Consider the following 27,519-nt stretch of genomic DNA (forward strand, 5'->3'; position numbering starts at 1 on the left):
TGAATTATTATTATTGTTGTTGTTGTTGTTATGTAGCGGGGTTCGTATCGGGGATATGTATAACGGAGGACCCAGAACAAGGATTCAGAGCAAAAGAAGGATAATGACATTTATATTCTGAGATAGACATTTACAACGGAGGTGAGAGAGATGCGAATTCATTATTGAAGGGATGTGTAATTCAATTATTTTACATCGGAGGGGGAGAATCATTACTGGTGATGGAGGAGGGAGTTATAGAAAGTTCGTTTACAAGATGATAGACAAAGAACATTTACCTTTCCCTTTTTTGGGTGGAATGACGACACGAAGACAAACAGTTACAAAATAATCATGGTGATTCTTTTATTCATCAGCCGGCCGATTGGTGACTCAGGAATTCAAACTTTTATAGCTACACAGTCTACTCTGCTCCACCTTCGCCTCTAGGGGGATCAGCTCCACTAAGTCGCTGTCCGACTCTCGTCTCTAACTAACTCTATCACTGTGAATGTGAATCCCTGATTCTCCAACTTCGAACCCCATCTCAATATATTGAGAATCTCCTTTGTTTATGACGTAAGAGGTGTGCTGTTAATCCACGTGACTTTGTCACCTTTCAATTTACCCTTGCTCTTTGTACATGTATCTAACATCTCTCATGCACAAAAGAAATCCGTAAATTAAATTGTATCATTTAACCTATTTTTAATTTATAAACTCGTATTGTCAATTCTTTTAACTGACGTATTTAATATCCAGTTATTTTTAAAAGTATGGACAATCGCTCTATCTATGACAGAAATAATATTTAGTTATTTCTAAAAGAATTAACAATCAACTGCATTCCTAGGATTTCAATTATCCATTATCTTTAACACTTGCCTATGTGATTTGCCCGTGTTACTGATCATTGGTACCCTAAAAAATTCTCGTATTTTCTCCAACGCCTGCATTTTTAATTTATTGTGCTGAGACTTATCACTGCTCGAAGCCGTTATTTGCTTTAAAATTAAAAGCATACAACACCGCAGATTCCCATCTGTATTTTTCTACAAGTGCATCCTAGTGCTGTTCCCTGGCAAGTAAGTTTCTTGGGAAAAATATTATGGAAAAAAAAAGGAAAAATTCTCTGCTTATCACATCCGAAAACGTCTCAAAATACCCGTTTACGTAATTTTCTCTTGTACCCCTTACTTATTTCTTGGCCAGCCATTCGTCTTAATCATCATTTCATTTTTATTTTCTTATTTCCTGTGTTTTTCGTTTTAATTTATATCTACTTATTATGACTTGAATTCATTATAATACATTTAACACAATTTTTCTAACAATATTTGTTCAAACATCAAAAGATCATATACAACTTCTTAAAAAAACACATCATTGCATTTTAAGATTTTTGTTCCTTAGAAGCGCTGGTTGAGTTTGAATAAAATAAAATACGTATTATATACGTAAAAACAGCAAAAACAACAAATGGATTTCTACTTTCTGATTCTCTGCTCCAACAACAAAATGGTAAAAGAAAAAGAAAGAAAGCCATACTGAAGATGAAGGTTTCCTTCAAAATATATTTATGAATTTCAATATAAATTTCAAACAAAATAAATGGCTGTTTATTTTGTAATTATGCGTTATTTTGGCTTCAAACGTATTTTATTTTATAGCATTACATTATATTTTCTCATGCATAAAACAATTTATAACACATTTAAAAATATGATCTTCTAGAGGAAACGTTCAAGTTATAACTTCCTTGTAAAAAAAAATTTTTGTAAACAACAACAACAACAACAACAACAATAATAACAACAACAACAACAAACACAGTCTGTTAAACACTGGAACACAAAAAAAATGACGTGATTACAAAACATCTATATAAACTCAACATTCAACGTTGTCCTTTTTTAATTGTCCTTTTTTTCAAAAACCAAAAACACATAGAAAGCTAAAAAGTTCAACTATAAACACACGCTGTTTAAAAGTACATCCGACATTGATACTTATTACAAACTTTTGAGCTCAAAAAGTATTGACATGCTATTAAACAGAAAAACAAAATCACTTAAACTTTCTGATTCATCAAAAGATGCAAGGTATAAATATTGTAAATAGAATAAATCATCTTCACAAACAAATATGGAGAATAGTGGGGGGGGCCATATATATCTCATGGGCGCGTGCGTTTTCCTGCGTAATATATAGCCGCTTAGTGTTTACGTGTTTTTCGGACAATTGTGTTCAAACTTCATAGTCACGCGTGATGCGGTATTCATCGTTGGTTTTGTTGATGTGCGTTCACGACAGATCACATCTTCGGAGTCGGCGCTACTTTCAAAGTCCGTTTTGTTTAGTGACCTCACATTTGTTATGTCCGACTTTGTTGCAGGAAAGAACAGATTAGAAGACAGGAACAAAGAAACCAATTAGAAGCCGTATTAGTTGGAAATATGGCCACCGGCTAGATAATGATGATGACGATGTTGATGATGACGATGGTTATTGGTGTGTCTCTACTCTCTATTGACATTCGGAGAGGGAGGGAGAGAGAGAGAGAGAGAGAGAGAGAGAGAGAGAGAGAGAGAGAGAGAGAGAGGCTCGAATGGGACAAAAGACGACAGAAAATGTTAAGCCAATTAGTTTCCCCTTTTTCTGTGACGGTAGGTTCACACCTGGGCGCAAGAATTTCGCTTTTGTTTACTGCGAAAAGAATCTAAAAACGAAGAAAGATAGAAAAAAGAAAGAAGAAAATTAAAAAAAAAAAAGAACCAGACTTTTATGTTCTGAAACACGTGCCCCAATACACGCAGGCACTCGCATAAAAATACTTGTACACACACACACACACACGCACAAACACACACACACATACATACATACATTCACACACGTAATCACATGCACACACTCAAACATACTCACACGCACAAGGACACTCAACCAGACACACATTCACACGCATACATTCACACGCACACACATTCACACGCACACATTCACACACACATTCACACGCACACATTCACACACACACACACACACACACACACACACACACACACACACACAATCTCACTGTTTTAAATATTTTTCAATGCACGTCGAAAAATAAAAGCGGAAATATACGAGTCTCATTTTAATAGTGGTTAGAAAATCTGATGGGAACCTAAATTATTGAGTTTATATACAGATATACGCGACTGGCGACTGAAAACTGGCGGCAGCTTCTAAATTTGATATTCCATAGAGAAGTCCTTCTTCGAGTGAAACCGGTTCCATACTTTTACGACGAATACCGCTTAAAATGAGTTAATATTCCTTTTTAGCATCATCTATACTTTAAGATATGTTTTAGGTGAAACCTTTCCTGTCAGCCAGCTTTGTAACCCTTTCTTCCCTATTGGATTCATCTGGGACTTTACTTTTCGCTTGCCTGCTATGGATCCAGGGAACTGTACGCTGGCTCTGGGGGATTTGTCAATTTTTTTTTAATTAATTTAATGCGGACCATTATCCTCATCTTTCTTAGATGTTGTATCACGACGTTTCGGCCAACTATTCCTCTGGCCTTCGTCAGGTGGTAACCGCGACGGGATAGAAACTCCGAATCTCCTAATTGCATCCATAGTTGTTGTCGTCTCATCAGTTGATAGAGACGTTGAATCTCTACAGTTCCAGGTGAGAATTGTCTAAAGATAGCGGTTTCAATCCTACCCAAAGCCGGGCAGGGGCTTACTTGGCCAAAACGTTGGTAATCTTTTATGTTCAATTCAAAGCAATGGAAGCGAGATGAGTTATCAAGCTAACTGAAAGAAGACTACAAACGCTGGGGAGTGGATTTCGGACTTTCATAGGGTTTGAAATTCCATGAGGGTTTCGGATATTGACACACAGCACCTGAAGAAGACTTGGTAGAATAGTGACTGAAACGTTGCGATAAAACTTGCAAAATGAAGAAAGCAATTTCAAAATCATGAATAAAGGTAAAGTACAGAATAGTTAACAGTGAAGAACCCGTAAACACAAAATTAAAGCAATAAATAATGTCGAGAAAATGCAATAGAATTTCAATTCTCTACCGACCGCTATACTTTCAACGTGTGAAAATACTTGTAACGCTTTTTATTTCAGAATTTTATTTCGATAAAACGATGTCTTATTCACACACAAAAAACAAAAATGATTTCCGAGTCATCGCTTCATTTTGCTAATCTTGGGCGCTTACGTGTAGGTATAAGAGGGCTTTTGTTGAGGGAGCTTGATAGACAAAATTTAGGTTAGTGCTGAACTAACTAATTTGTTTTTACTATCTGTTTCGCATGTGTTATATAATATAGCCTTACGTTAACGAACTAACAGTTTTAACTAATCTATAGATTTAGAAACAGGCTCCACTCAGGTTTGCGGTCACTGAGTTCAAAGTCTGTAACAAACAGCCGCAGATGGGTGATATGACAGGAAGTGGTTACGGGGTGGCACCAGGAAGCTGCCGAATGCAGACACTTACAGCGTGCCTCCATTTCGTGAGAACGATAATTGGCGAGTTTGAAGAAATCGCGTTTTGAGGTAAGATTCAAGAAATTCCTCAGTTTTGTTCTTGGAGGCGAGGGAACAACAACGTGTTTTAAAATTGCAGCCCACCAAATCTCAAGGATCATTCCAACCCAACCAAGTCGTAGAAGATAACGAAGAGACTTGGCGAACAACCCCGAACCACGAAATACAGAATGACTCAGCTTTTCTATTATTGCATGTTATATAAAAGATTCTTTACAGAGAGAGAATCCGTAGAAAAAAAAAACAGAAGTGTAGTCGTAAGTCAGCTTGTTGGACACACGACCAGAAAAAAAAGAAGAAAAAACAGCGAACTGATAGTCACATCCACGCATATTTGTAATGAACATTGCAAGATGTGAAAATGCCTAGCATATTTATAAGGAACATTTTTGTTGGCATAAAAGTATATATACTAGGTATATAACAGGGTTAAAAAATGTAGCATCTCAACCTTATATAAATACATAGTCGTACAACCAAAATAGTTCATATTACGTGAACAAAGTCAAGAACATTTTAAACGATGCGATAAACATGCTGTATGAACCCAACCTTTTGAATTACACATGCGCATCTCGACAGCTAAGTGATCGCCTCGACAATAATTTTAGATTTCGTGTGTAGATAAGACAGCATTTCATCGAAGTATAATTAAAACACTTATAAACAGTTTCCACAAGTAAAAAGGTATACAGATCGGTAGAGAATTTGATTCTACTACGTTTGTTATAAAATGGACGGTCACGTTCAATGCCGCCAAGACTAAACTAGGTTCCTTCAATAATTACAAGAAACCAATAGCAATGGCCAACGACTCTTGATCCGAGAGTACATCTTTCAACCCCTTGATCTAACGTTCACAGGAAACATGAGTTGGAACAATTACATTGAAAGCATTGCCAGGGCCACTGCGAAGAAGGTAGGTTCTCTCTACCGTGCTAGAAAACTACTAACATCCGAAAGTATCCTGCACCTCTAGAGGCCATCATTCCCCCATGTATGGAGTATTGCTGTCATATTTGGGCTGGTGCATCTGCTACTAGTCTCTTGCTCCTAGACAAGGTTCAAAAGAGAGTCGCCAATCTGATAGGCCCTGAACTGGCATCTACGCTTCAGCCTCTGTCCCATCGACGAAATGTTGCATCCCTCTGCCTGTTCTACAAGTATTTAATGGAGAATGCTCTGACGAACTTCAAGCACTTGTGCCCCCACGAAGTGAACGCCCTCGACAAACCCGACAGGCAGCTAAATCCCACCCCACACAGTAGAGATCCCTAGATGTAAAAGATCTTTCTACTCCAGTCATTCCTTCTCCAGAACCGCTAGACTTTGGAATTCCATTCCAGGTCCCTGCTTCCCCAACTGTACTGTCGTACAGGAGTTAAAGTGTAACGTGAACCGACATTTTGCTGCCCAAATTCCTACATAGTGCCCCAGTAGTTGTTGCCCTTGATATGATAATTGATTGCTATTTTGGACTTGCTTGTGTTACACAATAAAAAGTTGGTCGCGAATTCTTTTCAAGGATTATTATTGATAAATTTGTAGCTTTCTTGCTTTTGGCAGTGGATTAGTATGTTTTATTTCTTATTTTTAACAAAAAAAAAAAAAAAAAAAAAAATGGAATACGCTATACTTAACCTTTATCTTTCCAGACTATTTTTAAACCAATGTTTTCGCCAAACCTTCAAGGATGTCTACGATTGATTACGATATGTGTACTTATTCTTTGATACTTGCATGAATAGGTCATTTAAGACACGTTCTATTTTTTATTTTAGAATAATAAAAAAAGCAACCATTCACTTATGCTTCTGTAACCGCAAGCTCTTTCTATTTATTCTACTACTGGTGGTACGGAATTCGTTTTAAAACTATTAGACTACAAACAAATTTATGACAGTATTAAATATGGATGTTATTAAAAATATTCTTCTACACAAATGGACAGAATGGAAGGTTTATCTTACAAAATAAAATGAGAATTGCAATACAAGGATTATGGTTTAAATTTAATCAATAAAATAATTTTCTGAATTAAACATATCACTTTTAAACATCAGGAAACACACAGTATATTTTGTAGACTATGTTTAGGGATGCAATATAACTAAGTCCAATCCTCATACATAGTTGGTGCTAATATTTTGGCACTTGTGCACTACTAGGACGGAATCACATTTTGGTTTTTCTGTTGGTGCATGAGGAGAGTGCATAGCAAGGGCAGACAAATGCACTTCAGGAACGAATCGAAAATAAAAGCGTGTTTTTCAGGCATGTTTTCTGTTGAGATTAAAAAAAAAATAAATACAAGATATAATAACATAAAATAGAGATGAAAACAAAAACAAAACAAAAACAAAACAAAAACAAAACAAAAACAAAACAAAAACAAAACAGACATTAAATATTTTTATGTTTATTTTGTTAAAAAGCAAACAAAACTGTTGTGTAATTATAAGTTTCTTATATTTATTTTATTTTCATCAATGTATTACAAAAACCGTTTTATTTTAAATTTTAAATAAAAACATGTTTTATTAAAAAAAAATATTTTGTTTTTAAAAACTATTTTTTGTTATAAATATATTATATTTATTTTAAAACATTTCCCAACGCCAACAAAAAACAAAAAAAAACAAAACAAATTAATAAAAACACGTATTTATTTCCGATTCGGTCATGAAATTGCATTTTATTTTATGAATAACGAATAAGGCTAGTTTTGTTTTTAATCCTTGCTGATGGCAACCAAGTCATATTAAAAAAAATGAATCACAAATCTACATTGGGTACAATATAATAATCGTTAGATACAAAATCTGCATGTTCGATAAAATGCATGCCAATTGGCTGATAGGAAGGGGCGCGGTGGATACTAGAAAGCTGATTGGCTAACAAAAACCCCCAACAGAAGAGGACCATATAAAAACAATAAACAACCACAGAATTCGCGCATAAGCCTGACGAATCCTAGAGTGGATGAAACGCCGAATATTCAGTGTAGCCTAATCGCCATATATATTTTATAAATTACTATATATATATATATATATATATATATATATATATATATATATATTGTGACTTTGTGTGTGTAGAACGGTCACTACCAAAACTTCTATCTCAGTTTTTGATCTAGACACTTGAAATTTTATGTATGAGACGTTCGGGCATGCGAAACAAATTCGATTTGGTTTTTGGCCGGTAAAAAAGTGCTACTACGCATCCAGATTGAAAAATTGGAACGTATCAGGCGTTGTTCGACTTTATGGGTATCCTCTGTGCATGCGCAAATATACATTCATACGTTTTACTGTGTTAATTTGTAAAGTTTCATACGCATATAGCGTAGCTAAAATGGTGGCAAATACCACTAGAGAGCTTAATGTTTTGGTTTCGATTCTAACTGACAGCATTCAATTAATAGTTTTCTAACTTTTGAAATCACTTCTATATATGGTACAATATAATAAGCAATGGACAACCTACTGTATGCTAATAAATACGAAATTTGCATAAATTAAAAAATATTTATAAACGTAATTTACAATATGGAACATCGGCCCGCCTACTCATGTGTGTGTGTATATATATATATATATATGTATATATATATATATATATATATATATATATATATATAATATAAAGCTGAATGTATGTGTGTCTGGTCACGAATAGGCTCCTATATGGTTGACTCTTTTAAAAAACTGATTACATATGATGATAGAAGATGTATCGAGACACAGGAATGCGTATGATTAATTTGGCATAATACTGATTCATTAAAATTGTGATGTCTGCGTTCGCGCCTGGTCCACAAAGTATGGAAATAAAAAATAATAAATTAAAAAAAAAACGTTTACAAGTGTTTTTGATATAGATGTACATAAGAATACTTTGATAAGTATGTTTTAACTTAGATAGGGATGGTATAATAAAGTTGTGGGGTCTACGGAAATATGGAAATATGTCAGAAAGTTTAACAAGGTTTTTTAATATACATCCACGGAATATTGTGATAAGTGTTTCAGTGTGAACAGCCATGGTATAATAACTTATGGGGGTTATCTATTTTATTTTTACTTTTGTCATATTTTGCTTTGGTTTTGATACCCCCGAATTCGAAGCTATCTCATTACAACTCTTCCTTTTCATAACCTCTCATACTTTCATAAATCAGAGTCCATTTTCTGTACGCTGTTTTTGAACCCAGTCAACGACAGGTACTTTTGCTAGTATATATATATATATATATATATATATATATATATATATAAATGAAATTTATGTTCTTTATTCTTTTATTAAATGCCCAAACAAGGAACATAAAAATATTTTTCTTATTCCATATCAATTTAAAAATTCGATTATTTTATTATTTATGAAAAAAAAAAATGAAATAAAGCATTTCTATATTATTTATTATTTTTTATTTGAATCCTTTGAGATGAGTAATTTATATATTTATTGATGTATTTGCCCACGTTATCCTCATCTTCATCGCGAAAGACCACCTGAAGAATGCCATAGGAATAGTTGGTCGAAACGTGAGCAAAACAACAACTATGATAAAATAAATGAAGAATTTCTGCTTTGAAAACTGTACAAGAATTTCTACTGTTTGTGCAAAAGAGAATATGTTTATTTTTACGGAAATTCCAAACGTTTAAAAGTTAGGAAAACAATGTTGAAAAAGTTGTTTACAAATAGGAAAAGTTGAGAAATGAAAACCGCGTAGACAATTCGTATTAATTGGATTCTCTGGACTACTCTTCTTATCTTGAGTGTTGTTTGAACAACGTTTCGGTCGATGTAACCTCCGATCTACTTCACATGTATCAAGGACCTGTAGATAAAATGACTGGTTACATTTAGTCGTAAAAGTTACATTCTTGAAGATTGCGGATGCAATCCTCAGTGCGAGTGATCCCAAAACTATAATTACGAATTACTGAGGACTTTTACTCAACCATGGCTGACGGAATGAGATCATGGTGGATTAAGTATGGGGTCCGTCCAAAATTCCGTGTAGATTTCCGTGATCGACATAAAGATACCCGAATTTGACATAAATATTCCCGAATTTGACATAAAGATTCCAGAATTTGACAAAGAGATTCCAGAATTTGACATAAAGATTCTCAAGTTCGAACATAAATATTTCTGTGCTGAACATGGTACGCCTGAAGAAGGTCGGAAGTTATATCGACCGAAATTTTGTAAATTCAAATAACTCTCAAGATGAGAACAGTGGTTTGAAGAATCTGAATAATACGAATAATCAATCCTCATCTCAAAAATTCAGATGCATGAACGATGAAGTGATTAAATAAATCAAAAGTGAGAAATCTGTAAACTGTGAGTCTTTCTTTTATATCATATATGTCTATTTCTTAACACAAACCTTATTCGATCTTATAAGTGCGTTTAGCACAGAATTCGGCTTCGTCTGGTGAGACTAACTGAAGCGTCAATTATTTTGATCAATACTGGTATTATACTAGTGACATTACGAACTTTTTATGAATCACTCCATTAATTTAGATTTGTTCAGCAAATTGGTCTGACGTTATCCACTTATCTATCTATCTATCTATCTATCTATCTATCTATCTATCTATCTATCTATCTATTTATCTATACTGCTCTTCTTTCTATATATACATGTTACATATATTTACTTTATATATATATATATATATATATATATATATATATAAGTTAGTAATGGGAGGATTTCAATATTTTCCCGATTCCAATACATTTACCGATTCTGCACTACATTCCCAATTCCGATAAAATTATATATTGCTATGATCTTTAAATATTTAACTATAAAATTGTTATTTATGTCGATTTTAAATGTGCTCGGATTTTGAGTAGGTGATCTATGGATTTTAGTTTATTGTATTTATTTTATTATTATTAGAATCAAATGTAAAGAAATTATGTTTTTAACAAAATTAAATAAAAAAGATAATTAAAGGAATCGTTTTTGGCATCGGAAAATTGGCACAGATGTTTCAGATACCAATACCTATTCTGATACTCAACAAAATACTGATTCTTCCGATTTCCGATTCCGATTAAACGTCCGAACACTAATATATATATATATATATATATATATATATATATATATATATATATATATATATATATATATATATATATATATATATATATGCAGATTTTACGACCGAGCAATGCCCGGCGCCCTCTGCGGTCTAACATAGATGCACAAAATATATGCAGATAGAAGCATATCGGTTTTATATATATATATATATATATATATATATATATATATATATATATATATATATACGAGCAAACAGTTAATAAAACATGTTAAAAACACTTTGAAATGAGTTAAAAACATATTTAATCTGAAAAGGAAATACTAGATAAGTGGATAGTCCTTAATCCGCAGAGTTTCGAAGAAATAACTTCCTTCTCATCAAAGAGTAGGAATTAGCAAAATGCGGGATCGGATTTTGCATGCAAAAGTATTTGATGAAACAACAAGTAAGTCAAAGATCTTACTTGCATGCAAAATCCGATCCCGCATTTTGCTAATTCCTACTCTCTGATGAGAAGGAAGGTGTTTCTTCGAAACTCTGCGGATTAAGGACTATCCACTTATCTAGTGTTTCCTTTTCTGATTAAATATGTTTTTAACTCTTTTTCAAAATGTTTTTTTGAAAATGTTTTATTAACTGTTTGCTCGTATTATAAGCTCTATTTCCTATTTAGTTTTATCGAGCTTTTACATCTGGCTGAGATAATTTTATAAATATTAATTCTTTAATATTAATAATATACTTTAATTTTACTATCTTGGATCATTTTGGTAAATTTAATTGTAATTTTTATTTTATATATATATATATATGTATATATATGTGTATATATATATATATATATATATATATATATATATATATTTTGTTTTTGTTATGTCTTACAAATAACATGTTTTGAATGTATTTCTAATAGCATGCCATATATTATATAGACAGCTTGATTATCCAGCGAGGCTCGGGGCAACTAACTTGTCTTACATCGATTTAATTAAAGAGCATTTGTTTACATTGCCTTTCGCGTTCGTGCGTACGTCGTTGTTTCCCCTCTGCTTTGAGCTCTTTTAATTTAATAATGACATCTTTAATCCGATACAATAAATATATATTAAGCGATCACATTCATATTTATTCGTTTAATAAGAATGAAATTACACCCACAGAGGCTAAATGTACAGGTTTGAAATCTCTTCTGTCCATTGGATTGCTGTTAGCGTCATTACAGATAAGTGACACGATGCACGCATATGTAATCACAAAGTGAGACATTTGTTTATTCATAGAAATAAATCTGTTTGTTATTAAAGAGGTTTGTGCACGAAATATGAATATATATAAGTATAATGTTAATGTGAAATAAAGTTCTGCCTGTGGGAAATAATAAGAACAAAGCATTCTAAATGTTTATTTGTTAAAGCATGAAATTATATCTACATCCATAAGTGAATGTACTTTTAATTTGAATATTGTGTACTGACATCGGGTATGGCTGCAAGTTTATAATGTGACCTGTACAGCCCCTAGCAGCACATGTGGCTTCAAAATAATTAAAAATTACGCAATTTGTCATCCATAAAATTGCACTAGAAGTACTTTATTCATACTAGTGGAACCCGTGCTATCGGATGATTAAGTAACCCTCAAAACTAACGCATTGACTCCTGAGTTTCATATTATTATTTAAAACAAATTAAACTGAGAATTCGTCTCTACTCGACGTAGTTTCGTAATTTTGTTAAACTATGCTGTTAGATTTTATGAGATTGTTATTATTTTTTTTAGATATATATACTATGCTGTTAGGTTTTATGATATTATTATTATTTGTTTATATATATATATATATATATATATATATATATATATATATATATATATATATACTATGCTGTTAGGTTTTATGAGAATGTTTTTTTTAATTTTTTAAAAATATACACGAAATGTTTAAATTTAAATCCTATTTAGACGTTCTACTTTGTGTTTTTATTTTTACGTGATGAATAGCAAATTAATGTAAAGACAGAAAAATAACAATTCCCAAAATAATAAAAATGGTTGAATTGTTTTATAAGAAACCGAACTGTATCCAATTGGATTTCCGTAATACTAAAAGGAAGGAGGGCTTCATGCTTTGCCCGGTCGTAATATACGCTTAAGTATGATATTTTAATTGTCCGGATTTCTTATATATTATTATAGACTCACGATTTCAAAAGTAAAAAAAAAGTATGTGGGTTCCATATGCTAGAATCGAAACCGAAATTCAAAGCTGGTGATGCTACAATGTGAAACGCACATGGACGTTACACTTACATTAAAAATAAACTAAAATAAATGTACAAAATATATTACGGTGTTTTTTTTTTAACTTTGGCCCCATAAATCTATTTTAACCGGCTAAAGACCCATAACAAACGGTCCATACAATATCTAATCATTTGAGATCCTTAGCCCCGTTCTGCTTCTTTTAGCTTCGAAGGATAGAGTTTCAAAATATGGAAACAGACAGACAAACATATAGCCTTTTATATATTATTAGAGTCCTGATTTTAAAAGTAAAGGAATGGTATTTCAGTGCCATCAGCTAGAATTAAAACCGAAACGGTAGTATTCCAAACGGGTGACGTTACCACTGTACCAACGTTACACGCACATTAAAGTGTTAAAAATTAAAAATTGTAAATAAACTAAAATTAATGCAGAAAAATATATAACAATCTTTTCAATTTTGCCCCATCTTTGACGCCTTAAATCTATTTTAGCCGGCTAAAGACTCGTGAAAGAATGGCCCGTAAAACATCCAATTATTTGAGGCCCCTAGTGCCACTCTGCGACTTTTAGTTTTAGGGTAAATAGAGTTTGAAAACATTGAGACAGACAGACATATAGCTTTTTATATATTAGATAAACAAATTAATTACGTAGATAGGTGGGCAAGAAGGTCCTTGCGGAATTTATAATTTTGATTATAAATGATGTATTTTCAAATAAGTTTTCAATATAATAACTTTACTTTATATATTATTTGAAAGTGAGTTTTTTGTTCTATCTAATCGTTTAAATTACAATCGTTTTAAAACAATTATTTTTTCCTTTCAGAACGTTGAATACAAGATTGAAAAAAAGCTAATTCGCACATTTTTCATATTTCAATTCGGGCTAAGCTGAAAAGCTACTGAAACGGCTTACTATATCAACGAAGCGCTATTGAGTGCACATCACAATGGTGGTTTAAGAAATATTAATTTTTCAACCTGCAGCAAACTCTTTAAGTTATAGCATCGGTTATCCAAGTGCTTAACTTCAATGTCACATCTGGCAACATCAATGTCACATCTGACGCAAGTGGATTATCAGTTTTCACAACGAGAAAGTCACGAGCACAGTCAACTTTATGAGAGTCGTTGGCCTTCTTTGTCTTTTATCTAATGTTGATCCACTTTAGTTCTCGATTTCTTTTTGGTTAGCAAAGCGACTACTGCCAATTCGACCAGCGAGTCGGCGATTTAGTTCTTGATGTTTTTCTGATTAACCTATCTCGAAACTTTGTGGAAGTTCTTTTGCATACCATTCCCTTCCCCAATCATCCAAGGAAGATTTCTACCAATCAATTCGTTCTTTGTCTACAAGTGCTCTTTCGGCTTTCCTTTTAATATACTGGCGACGTTCTCGACCAGTCATAGATACTGACTTCTCCATTTTTGATTGAGTTGATAAATCAGTAAAAAGTTTTTTTTTTTTTTCGTGAAACATTTCATTTTAGTTTTCACATTTCGAAAATCCCTTTTCACAAACATCTTTATGCACAATTCCGAAACGCATTTTTTTAATGAGGAACAATATTTTCCATGCAAACATGGTCCACAATAATTGATATCCTCTTTTGTGGTACTGCGTGAGCAAGTAATTGCACATGGGCTGCTTCTTTTATTTATTTGCAGTTCAAAGAGTACATGTCCCCAACTTTTGAATCCGTATTAAGTCACCAATAACTGCCAACTAATCAAATATCTCAACCATCGTTTTGATGTTTTCATTAACAGAGTCACCTTCTTTTAATTTAGAAGAATATAATTTTCTCGTTAATGCGAATATCTTAGCCCACGTTTTCTTTTGAAATTGATCGGCCAATTTCTTCCAAACAATCATGAGATCAGTTGGATCTCCAATTAAATATAACAGTGACGTTTTGACTGAAAGAACAATTGTCGCTAACGTACGGTCTCTCCTTAACATATACGTTCTGTGTGCTTGAACATCAAGGATCTGTTGTGGAACAGATTTCGTTCCAGCCTTAATTAAAGCTATTTTAACTTGAATTCTTCCCTTCAAGTAGTTCATTTCATCAACTAGTGGAACGATAACATTAAGCTTTGCATCCATAATTATTATTTTTATAAACATCAAAAACTTTATTCTTTTTTTTATCACAAACGAAAATTCCAGATGGTAAAAACAATGTCCAAACGGGTTAAATTCTTTTCTTGCTTTGTTTGTTATCGTCGATATTCATTTATGAAACCATGACCTTTGTTGGGGTAATTAATAACGTTTGTTTAGAAAATTGTGAAATAAATAAAGAAAAACTACTTTCTCTTCCTTAAATGACTTCATAGTGGAAGCTATATTGACGATGAAAAAAGAAACAAATCAACAACGTAACATCTTTTAACCACAGAGAGACGCAGAAAGACACATTTGTTTATTTTTACATGTTTACATGAAAGAGAAACGGACACGTCGTATACGAGCCTGTATATAAAACAATCAAAGAGGAGATAACTCCGAGTCACCCAGTTCTAAAATACATGTCATCAATTAACACAAAGGGAAACAGCTCCTCACACAGTCCATGGGACACAATCCTAACAGATCGTTCATATTAATATGCCGAATAAAAATCGCGTCAGTATTTAAGCCGTGATGTGAGCGTGACGTCACGGTATGAAATGCATATATAAACATCAAGATCCAAAGCAAAGAAAGAGGAAATAAAAAAAGAGGAGAAAAAAAGCGCTGCGATCCGAAAAATACACTTGACAAGCACACAAGTCTTCTAATACCTCATCGTGTGTGTTTTGGAGAGGGTAACAGCAAAGCAACAGCAGATTGTAGTTAAAAACAAAAGAATTGCTATCTGACCAGGAAAGGATAAAAAAAAAACGAACATATATTGTCGTGTTGTAAATGCGTGTCGTCGACTTGCGTGCGAAACCGGACAAAATAAATAACCTTTTTCTTTCACTTAAAAATGGGTTGTGTCAGAGTTTTATTTCTATTCATGTAATGTATGACCCTTTAGGCTGTGATCATAGCGTAGTATCTGTTAACTGTGGCAAGCGGGAGCAATGGTCAAAACATTATTATTATTGTTATTGTATTCTTATTAATTGATTTGAGCGACGGATGCTCGCTGGATCAGTTATTATGATTAGAAGAATAAACAATTAAATTTAGGAATAAATGATTGACGTGTAAATCGCAAAAGGAATGCGAAAATAGAAAATAGATGTAAACATTATAACTAGATGGAAACATTAGGTTCGTCTGAGACACGTAATTAGGTGACGTGGGAGAACACGTGATGTAGTTAGTTTTAGAGAGATTCAGGGAGTTGAGGATTGACCACCAGAGCGGACAGACGACTAGACAAGGGTGGACAGACAGACAGCTAGGAGCGGGCTGTATGAATAGAAAATGTAGACTAACTGCAGATCCTGTGAAAACCAATTGAGACAACTGTAATAAATTTATATTATAAAAATATAAAGATTTGTTTTAATGGTTTCACAAATAAGAACAGTTGTCTCAATTATATGGTGCTGATCGCTTCATGGTTCGTCACGGAGCAGCAGGAAGTTAAAAGAACTCTTCAAGAAAAAGGTATGAAGCATATATTATTATTCTTATATATGAACTGTAAAAATATCCCGTGTGATAAGTCTCATACAACATAACTCGGTTTACACGTCAATATCATGTCCCCTGGCTAACAGCATACATACGATTTATACGTTTATTATCTGTCTGTTAAAAGAACAATATCTTACATCCACTAGATAACACATGACACGTTTTAATATATCATCTCCTCCAATATAAATCAATATACAACATGCAGATCACTACATACGACGCGTTGGGTTAATTTTACAAATAATGACATCATTACATCAGAACCAACGAATAATGACTGCTTTTTTACGTTTCTACGCTCATCATAACAACGGAATAAATAGAAGAGTTTATAAGATCTCTCAGAATTTACAACCTAGCTAAGCTTCACAATGAAAAACCTGGAAGTACATACACTGCTTTAAAATAGCTTCCCTTTATCAGAAATCATATCTAGATTTACTTATGCGAATTATTAGCTTAATCTGTTACAATGCGCGTATGAACGCGTAGGAAAATATCAGCAGGAGCGAAGATATTAACAGAAAAAAGCACATGTGAAAATTAGGAAGTGTGTGCGGGCTTGCGTTATAAATAAAAAGCAAAAAGAGCAGAGAAAATTGCACTACGTGGTCAGGTAGAAAGGAAAATGCGAACAAGCGAGATGAACATGTGGCTCCACAGTGGCAGGAAAGACTTTTAAGCTGGTGTCGAGACAGCGAAATGAACAGAAAAAAAAAATCAGGCATTGTTTGGAAAGTTACGGTAATAAATGCCTTTTGCTAAAACAGAAAAAATAAAGCCAAGTCGGATTTATTAATTTTTGTTTCTTTCTTTTCAACGATACCATACGGCGTGGAGGTCTGAGAATTTTTTCAACTGTAATGAACCCTGTTCAAGCGTAACGGCCACGGTGTAAATCGACTATCAGCTTTGATGTTGGTTAGAATCAGTTGAATGTCTCAAAAATGGCGTCGATCGGATTTTTCGTCCACGGATAATATATGTCGCTAGTGACATTCTTGGTGGCGTTTATGTGTATGTCTTGAACCTTGTATAAGATACACTACATCACCAATCCTTTACCATTTGACGTAAGATTTTCGTTTCTTTAGCAATATCATTCATTAGTTTCATAATGATATCCTAATTCCGTTGCACAAGTTCAGTTAATTTAGTATTTCTAAGAAACTGCAAAAGGGGTAGAGATTTCGATTAGATTTGAACACGGCACATATTTTCGTCCGTTTGAATGGACGTACCTTATTTAGAATGCGATCAAGCATTCTTATAAGATGTTTTGTCTGTCGGTCTGTCTGTCACGCTTCGTTTTTTTTCTTCAAAAGCAACACTTATGAAAGCCGCAAGGCTAACAAAGGATAAGGGTTAAGTGTTATGTAGTTGGTGAGAACTCAATGATGATCAGTAATAGTGGGACTTGGGCAGGGATTAGTTATTTAATGGGGACGGATCGACATAAACCTTATTTACATAGGACATGAAACGGACCACGTTATAGTAAGCCAGGAAGCAGCTCCATTGTGTCTTATTCAACAGATGGCCGATTCTGGGAACGAAAATCTTGTGTAATTTACGTTTAGTTTTAGGCACGAATAAAGTGTAAAGGGACATTGTTGACAGTTGTTGTAAATAGACGAGTATTTGTTACAAACATTTTACAGGGGAAACTATTGATTGGAGCTCAGTCGAGCACTTGCAATTTAAGTAACGATAGAGCAGAGTGATTCGCAACGTCTCTTCTGCGAAAAAGCGGCCGTAAAAGGTTTTCGTCCACTAAATTCTCACGATGGCTTTGAACTCTGTCTAAGCAGGAGAGGTTGAAATAGTATTTGCCATTCATCCGAATTCATACCATGGAATTTATAACCCTAACCCTAAACCTTAAACATGGAATTTATTTTTTCTTCATTTATATATTTTTTTTTACTTTCATTTCGTTTTGCATTGTTCTTATTCCATGAAAAGAAAATGAAGGTTTCTTTTGTTTCTGGATAAAAAAAAAATCATTTTTTTTAATCAATGGGCAAACTTGTTTTAATTCTTTCGAATATAAATTTGCACATCATGTCATTTCGATTTTGTCTTTTCAAAACGCAAAGAATTATAATAATAAAGAATTATAATAATAAAGAACACAAATAAACACGCCTTTTCTTTGTGTTACCATTTAAAAAAAATCCTACGACTTTTTCTATTTATTTATCCATTTATTTGTTTTTTTAAAGTGAAAGACAGTATTTTTTTTTCGGCATGAAGCTCAACGCATTTCTTCTGACACAAAAGAGTAAAGATAGAAAATAAAATGGCGAATAAAAATCAGAATGATAGAAAACAAAGATATTAAATATTCACCCCAGACGCCTTTTCTTCTCTCACTGCTTTATTATAAAACAACAGAAAAACAAAATAAATAAAATAATAAACTCCTAACATGAACAATATAAGATTATCACAAGTAACTTTATATGCTAAAGTGAAAACTTCTTCGTATCTCCACCTTAACTTAGACAGGTCTCATACTGTTACGTTATTTTCTAGATAATGAAAAACAATCTTTCTTAAAATAAATAAATAAATAAAACTCAGATCCACTCTTTCTCTCTTCTTCGATCTATTCCTTTATTTCCTTTATTTGTTTATATTCATTTGCGATTCCCCCATGTTCAAATTTATTAAATTTATTCGTTGTTTTTTTTAAAAAAATTTTTCCGGCGTCTTATTCGTAATCACAGAGGAGGTGGATTCATATTTGACGTCGTCGTGTCGCGCGAGCACGTGACGAACAAAAGCATGTTATCGCCTCCGACAATCACCTGCGCCCTTCAAAGAAAAAAAAAAAAGAAAAGAAAAAAAAGACAGACCAAAAAAAAACAAAACAAACAAACAAACAAAAACAAATTTTACTGTGAGCAAGAGATCAGCACACAGTCAAATGTGACTGACTGGCGTAATCCCTGGGCGCCATATTCTTACTAATCCTATTCGGAGACTAAGACATCGCATAGTATGGAAAAACACGACCGATAAGGAAAAATAGAAACTAAAATAAAATATTAATAAAAAAAACGAAAACGCGCAGACGCAAACAGTATAAACAAGCGAAGACAGGTAAGAACGTAAACAAAAACGCATGGATTGTAAGCCATCTCTGTAAATATACATGCACGTATCTATGTGTTACTAACTTGTTTTTCAAATCTATTGCGGAAATCTAATATATAAAAGTCTATATGTCTGTCTGTCCGTCTGTCTTCATATTTTCATACTCCATCGCCCCCGAAACTAAAAGCCGCAGAGCGACGCTAGGGGCCTCAAATGATTGCATTTTTTATGCAGCGTTCTTTTATGGGTCTTTAGCCAGTTAAGATAGATTTTAGAAGGGATCTAACATGGCCATAATTGAAAAAAAGACATTTTGTACATTCATCTTAGTTTATTTTTTATTTTTAATTTTTAATTTTTTATTTTTAATTTTTAATTTTTATTTTTTATTTTTTATTTTTATTCTTAATTTTTAATTTTTAATTTTAATTTTTAATTTTTAATTTTTAATTTTCAATTTTAATTTTTAATTTTTAATTTTTAATTTTTAATTTTAATTTTTAATTTTTAATTTTAATTTTTAATTTTTAATTTTAATTTTTAATTTTTAATTTTTAATTTTAATTTTTAATTTTTAATTTTAATTTTTAATTTTTAATCAGTTCATATGCATGTCACGTTGGTACAATTGTAACGTTGGTCCTTGATATGACCTTAAACTATATCCAGTGGTGAGACCCCAGCTTGCGGGCTTTGGGGAGTGTGGAGCCACCCTTTAATTTCCATTGCTCCCAGGTCTACTCTGACCCGGAGTGGCAGTACCTGTTAGGGTCCCAACTATGGATTAAATAGAAACCGACTTGAAAACAACAAATATATTCTATTAAAACATTTTTTTCTTCAAAATTTTTGGATTCGGCATTAAATAACTTGAAAAGGATTTATATGCCGTAAAACAAAAACAACCAACCAACCAACAATTGTAACGTCATCAGCTTGGAATTTTACAATTTTGCTTTCTGTTTCGACTCTAGTTCATGACCTCCAAATACTTTTTTTTTTTTACCTTTGAAAGCCTTAAATAAAACTCAGCTCCACTCTTTCTCTCTTCTTCGATCTATTCCTTTATTTGTTTATATTTATTTGCGATTCGCCCATGTTCAAATTTATTAAGTTTATTCGGGCCTATTATGTTTGGATCATTGTAATAATGTTTTTAAGTCATCGACTTCAATGACTTAAAAACATTATTACAATGATCCAAACATAATTCTCAATGAAAAACCAAGACACGGAATAATAAAATAATGTTAAAAAATACACATTGTTGGTGACTACTCCCTTATTTAAATATACATCTTTCTTTCGTCGGAATTTATTAACCCATTTTATATATATATATATATATATATATATATATATATATATATATATATATATATATATATATATATGAAACTAACTCGTTTTTACACATCCTTATATTGCACTAATATTTTTTTTTACTTAGGAGTGACCATTTATGAAGGCCCGAAGGCCACTCGAGCATATAGGTTAATAAAAATACGATGGTAGTGTAGTATTCGTTAATTGCGTAAATTGGGTAGAATTTGATTATTTATGGGGACAGCTCAACAAGAACTTATTCACATTGTATTTAAAAGCTACCATGTTGCATTTAACCGGGAAGCAAACCAGAAAAACAGTGTTCCACATGAGAGCAGTTATTGGAATGTTCATTGTGTATAGAATTAGGCACAGTTAGAGAGTGGGGGAAATCGTTTAAAGTGGTTGCAGCTAGTTGAATGTTTTTTTTGTGGGAGTTTGGCAGGGGGAAACCTTAGATTGCAGTTCAGTCTTACCATTAAACGATAGAGCAGAGACAGAGACAGGCTCACAACGTATCTTCTGTGGGAAAATAAAAGGGCATCACGAAGGGTATCCTCGACTAGATTTCGAAAACGGTTTTGAACTCTTATCAAGGCTGAATAGGACGCGTCGAGTAGCACCTACCCATATATGGCAACAGTAATCCATTTTAGGGCGTACCTAATGCAATATACCAATAGAATAGAATACCGAGATATCAGAACGGAATCATATTCCACCCCAGAAGACAGCGAAAAAATGTTGCTTTTGACGATTTCAATGGTCGATTGTAGGAAAAATTTGTCCGGTATTAGGCATATATGGTGCAAGCAACGTTAATAGGAGTGTCTTTACTTCTGAATTTGACCTTAATATTTGCAATAGCTTCCAGCATAAAAATAAACACCCCATAATGTCATATGGCTTTCACCCGCGGTCAAAATATAATCCTTTATTGCGTTATCATTTCATGACATGCAAGGTGTGTAAAGTGATCAGACAAAGGAAAATTGTGCTTTCAAAACTGAAACTCCACATCATGCGTAAATTTCCCTCTCAAAGATAAACGTATCCATGCACATTCATATGTCGAATTGGCAGTCATAAACATTGAAATGTGTTACCTCTGGCGAAGGCCAAACCCTGTAAGGTGGTTTGGTCACATGATGACAAATTACACTCTAGCGGATAGTAATTGCGACCGAACCTTTAAAAGACTTTGTCCGAAAATCGTTTGGAATTTGGAGGGCAGTCCGAGAGCCTACAGACAGCAAGAAAAATCTCGTTGATACTCGCTCCTCCACTACTAGCAAGACACTCTGAACACTGTTATCTTCACTTGGACATACACTGCTATAAGTAAAAATGTTATGTATTTATTATTATGATTATTTTTGTTAACTTCAGTGTTGTGATATTTTACACCGTGCTTTTTTGTTTTCACTCAAAAGCGACCTTTTATACCAAATTAGCAAGCATAGTCAAAGAGTCAATTGGTTGGAAAGCACCTGGCGTATAATGTTTGCTGTGCCAAGCAGAACTGACTTCTGGAGTATTGTGATGTTGTACTTGATTCCCAGAGAGTTAAACTATAATGATTGGCACGATGAAAATTTTCTCATTCCGTCTCCCTCTCCGTAATTTTTTCGCTGTTCATGGTGCCGTACCTACAAACTTCAGAACCATTTTATCCCAAGATCTGGAGTATTTATTTATATTAATGTTATTTCTTAATGTTATCACCCTAAGGACTTGGTCTTAATTTATTAACAACGGACATACTCTTTCGTAGCTAAAAAAAAAAACTATTCCGAAGACGACATTAAAAACATTTGGGTTTGGTATTATTACCCCATAACTTTTTCTTTGTGAATATTTTAAATCTGCTGTGTACTAGATTCGTCCATCTTTAAAGCTAATGAACAAGAAAATAGATTATTATACGTATTTTTATCAAAATCTGATGTGCGACTTTCATAATTATACATGGTAACAATAACTCCAGCCTATGATGTTATATGAAAAAAAAAAACCATTATTGTAATGTAGCTTGAACATGATTGGACAATATATAGGTTGAATAGGCCACTGTGTATTGTTAGTAGTTTACATAAAATTTTATTTAGTTTATTCAGTTTTACATACAAAATGTGTTTTTTTTTACTTATTTACTGGAAACAAGACTTGTTACTTGAACGTAAGTGGCTACTATTTGGACCAAGCCTATAGGGACACTAATTTGAACAGTAAGATTTGTGTAGACATTACATATACATTTTCGTTTCTTACCACAGTCAGAGACGTGAGAAACAGGAGTGAATTCCAAAGTATAGAGTTTGAGAAAAAAATGTCAGGTCCACCTCAACAACTAAGTTGTCCGGAAATCGACACATATGATTTGTTTATAGAGGTGAAAACTTTGAGCAGAACCTACAAACTTTTTGGTACAACTGCTAATATCAGTCGGTGCAAAATTCCGGAAGTGTCGGAAGTAGACAGTTATAGTCAATTTCGCGTCCCTTTATGAAAAAAGTTTCGAGTTATTGTGCATTTTTTTTAAATATTGGTTTTAAATATAATAATTAAGAATACTCGCTTATATACTTTTATCAAGATTTCACGTATATATTTTTTCAAATAAATATGTGTAGATATTGTTTCAAATAAATATGTTTGGTGAAAATATTCATTTTTTTTTTTGGAAATGTTAAATATTCATTCTTTTCTGTGACATTTTTTCTTTAAATAAATATATTTTAAACTATCTAAATAAACACAGTTATTTAAACAAGAAATGACATGCGATACATTCATGTATGTAAATAAACGTATTCATAAAAAGTTTGTGGATATTTTTAATTATTATATTTCAAATCAATACTGAAAATAAGCAAAAAATAACAGGGAACTATTTTTATTAGGTGACGCGAAATTAAATGCAACCGTTTACTTTAGGCATTTCCGGTACTTAACGGTAATTACAATTAGTGATTATGCCGTATTGACAATTTGGTTATCTATACGTATATATAAAAGTCAGAATGTGTATATGTAAGGACACTTTTCAACCTATATACTCAACGAATTTTTACCTGCATACGTGAAATTTGCTATATATGGTATTCAGACACGTTGAAAACGTTTTGATCTGTTTCCATCGGGAAAAAGGCTGTTTAGGAGTAAAAAATCGGATTTTTATGTATTATGAATGCACATACGAGAATCGTTCACATTACAGGTTCCTAATATTTATATTGATTTGGTTTAAAAACAATTTTTAAAGAACGTGTCAAGCTGTCCTAATGGTTATCGTACTTGCTCCACTCGAGGATTTTTTTTTTTGTATTTTACTTACAAGAATTAAACTGTTTATAAAAAAAACATAATACTAGCATGCACGTGCCTCAGGTACGGATCAAAATATATTAGTTATGCGTAATTTACGACCTGGAAATCTACTAGTGTGAAATGAAAGCGTATTTGAGGGTAGTTTTATTTCATGAACAATGCCAAGATTAAAACTTACCCCCCAAAACGGACATTTAGGTTTTATGAAATAAATATGTATCTTGTGAATTGTGATTGGAAGTATATTATTATTTTCTTTTCTGATATCTTGTCAAGCGTGCATGGTCTTCGGATATAGGAAATAATGAAGACAATTATTGTTTACATTTTTTTTTCTAAACTCCATTTTGAAATTAGCCCTTCAATCTTGCAAGTTGTTGATCACTTATGAAATTCATCACGCATGTAATTATCATTCTCGAAGCAATAATGGATCGGATTTTCTTGCGAAAAATATGTTTCTTGGTTTAATAAATGGATATTAAAAGAATGTTAATGTCGGAATCACAGTGACCCACAATTTACATGAAAAACATAATTTAAAATCTTATGGGAAACGTAAAAAACAAGTGATAGTTGGAGTTAAAGAAACGAAAGAAAAGCGTATTTATCATGTATATATATATATATATATATATGCATGCATATATATATGTGTGCAATATATATATGTATGCAATATATATATAAATATATATATATATATATGTAATAGTTTTTAGTAGAAATGGTAATTAATAAAAACTGAAGAAAGTACTCGATACTGTTGTAGAGCAAATATGCGTTTTATTTTTTATTATATATATATATATATATATATATATATATATATATATATATATATATATATATATGAATGTAAAGAATATCCGATCTAATATGTGAAGATAGAACATATGTTACATTTTATAAATTAAAGTCTATGAAATGCCCACCTGCCATTGCAGCAATAGACGGTTTTGAACCCGATCTGTTCAATTTAATTAAAAACTTAAAACTTAAAAGGAAATCGGAATTTATAAATCCAGCAATCAATAAAATAAATAAAACATTAAAAAAATCCCCAACTTAATAGTTCCTGCTGATAAGACTATGAACATTTATAGTATGAGTTTTACAGCAATTTAATGAACTGAAAAAAAAAATTATAAACTTGCAAATGAAGACGACATCCAAAACATAAATAAACAATATTGAAGACTACACTCCAAAATGCCCGAGATTTACATTGAAGGACCACAAACCTGACTTTGAAATTAACCGCATCATAAGACTAATCTCTCCTTGTATTTCAGATATAGAAAACATTAGTAAAAATATTCTAGATAGAATATTGCCAATGATTAAATCGAAAGTATCTCATAACCTATGGTCTTCATCACACGAAGTTTTGAATTGGTTTAATACATTGCCTAAATGTAATAACAGTAAGTTTATAATGTTTGACATTGGTTCATATTATCCATATATTTCTTCTAAATTGTAAGATTTGGCATTAGAATTTGCAAAATCCGGAGATTACATTACTAAATTGAAAATTGACAGAGTTAAATTAGCCAGAACTTTGATTAAATATAATAATAAATATTGGTCTAGGAAAAATAGATAATCTTACTTTGATGTTACGATAGGTCCCCCAGACTGCATAGGTTACTGTTCTGGTTGGCCTGTATATTTTGAAGGAGTTGAGGAAAAAGGAACCAAGTATAAAGGGAGGTTTGTATAGTGATGATGCACTATTTTTCATTAACTCTGGAAGTAGAAATTTAGAAAGGATTAATCAAAGGATATATTATTTCTTTAAAGATATTGACTTAACGATAAGTAAAATTATAAACCGGAATAATGTTAAATTATCTTTTTCGACGTCGACTAATTTAGCTTAAATTATCTTCAGAATAAAAACTCGATTAAACCTAGAACCCCATCTTCCAACGTAGACCCCTACTACCAGGTCTCCTTCTCCAACATCAGGGGTCTACGTTCCAACCTTCCAGAGGTTTAAACCCAATTGCAGGAGACGAAACCGGACATATTGTTTCTAAGTTAAACTGGAATAGGGCCGACCACTTCCCTAGATAAGTTCATAATTAACAGATACTCTAATTTAATAGCTAAATCTGACACCCAAGATCGCCATGGGCATGGAATATGTGCCTACATTAAGGATGGCTTCCCGTGTGGCAGGGATATCTCTAGAGAAGATCCTAATTTACCCTATATGTGCTTTAGGGTTGCACTTACTAACACCACTGCATTTATATTTGCCCTCTATAGGCCCTACAACAGCGGAGTTACTATCTTTAAGAGCATATCTGAGAAAATAGACCACATAATGTCTTCACATCCCTCGGCTAACATCCACATCTGTGGTGACTTCGACATCCATAACGTGGAATGGCTGACCCATTCAAATAAGACAGATGATGAGGGGAGGTTTTGTCATGATTTTGCCATTGCTTATGACCTCACTCAGATTGTTCGCGAACCCACCCGTGTGCCCGATACACCCGGTCAATATGCAAGCCTCTTAGACCTTTTTCTCTCAACTTCCCCTGAGCTATGTTCATGTTCCGTTCATTCTCCTCTAGGATTCTCCGACCACTCCGTCGTATCAGTTAAGATAAAAACGAAATGTAAGAAGCTACCAGACGTACCCCTCCACCGTACTGTATACCGATACCCTATGGCTGACTGGGATAGCTTCCGTACATTCATATTTGATTTACCTCTGCACTCCATGTTTAAAAAGGAAGTGTCCTCTATAGTATCAGATCTGACCGAATGGTTAATTGTAGGCATAGACCAATTCATACCATCTAAAATATTCCAACAAAAACATAACAGCCAGCCATGGTTCTCCCCAGAATGTGCTGCTGCTATCGCGCACAGAAATCACTTTTTCCATAGCTACCAACGTAATAGATGCACTGAGACTAAAGTTGCTTTCAGGTCTGCCAGCAACCACTGTAAAAGAGTAATAAAAAAAATGCAAGAGCTATATGCCCAGTCTGTTAAATCCAAGGTGGCTGATCAGCGGCTTGGATCCCACCAGTTTTGGCAAATAACAAATAGGATTCTGAACAGAAGTGTGCGTTCTATCCCAACCATTATCAATGGACTAGAGGTCATCTCGTCAGCGTCAGATAAGGCCAAACTATTTGCAAAGAACTTTGCAACTAATTTGACCCTATGCGACGAAGGCCATCAACTC

The sequence above is a fragment of the Euprymna scolopes genome, chromosome 10 (assembly GCF_053919585.1).
Source record: "Euprymna scolopes isolate OS-2025 chromosome 10, ASM5391958v1, whole genome shotgun sequence".
In the NCBI taxonomy this organism is placed as follows: Eukaryota; Metazoa; Mollusca; class Cephalopoda; order Sepiida; family Sepiolidae; genus Euprymna; species Euprymna scolopes.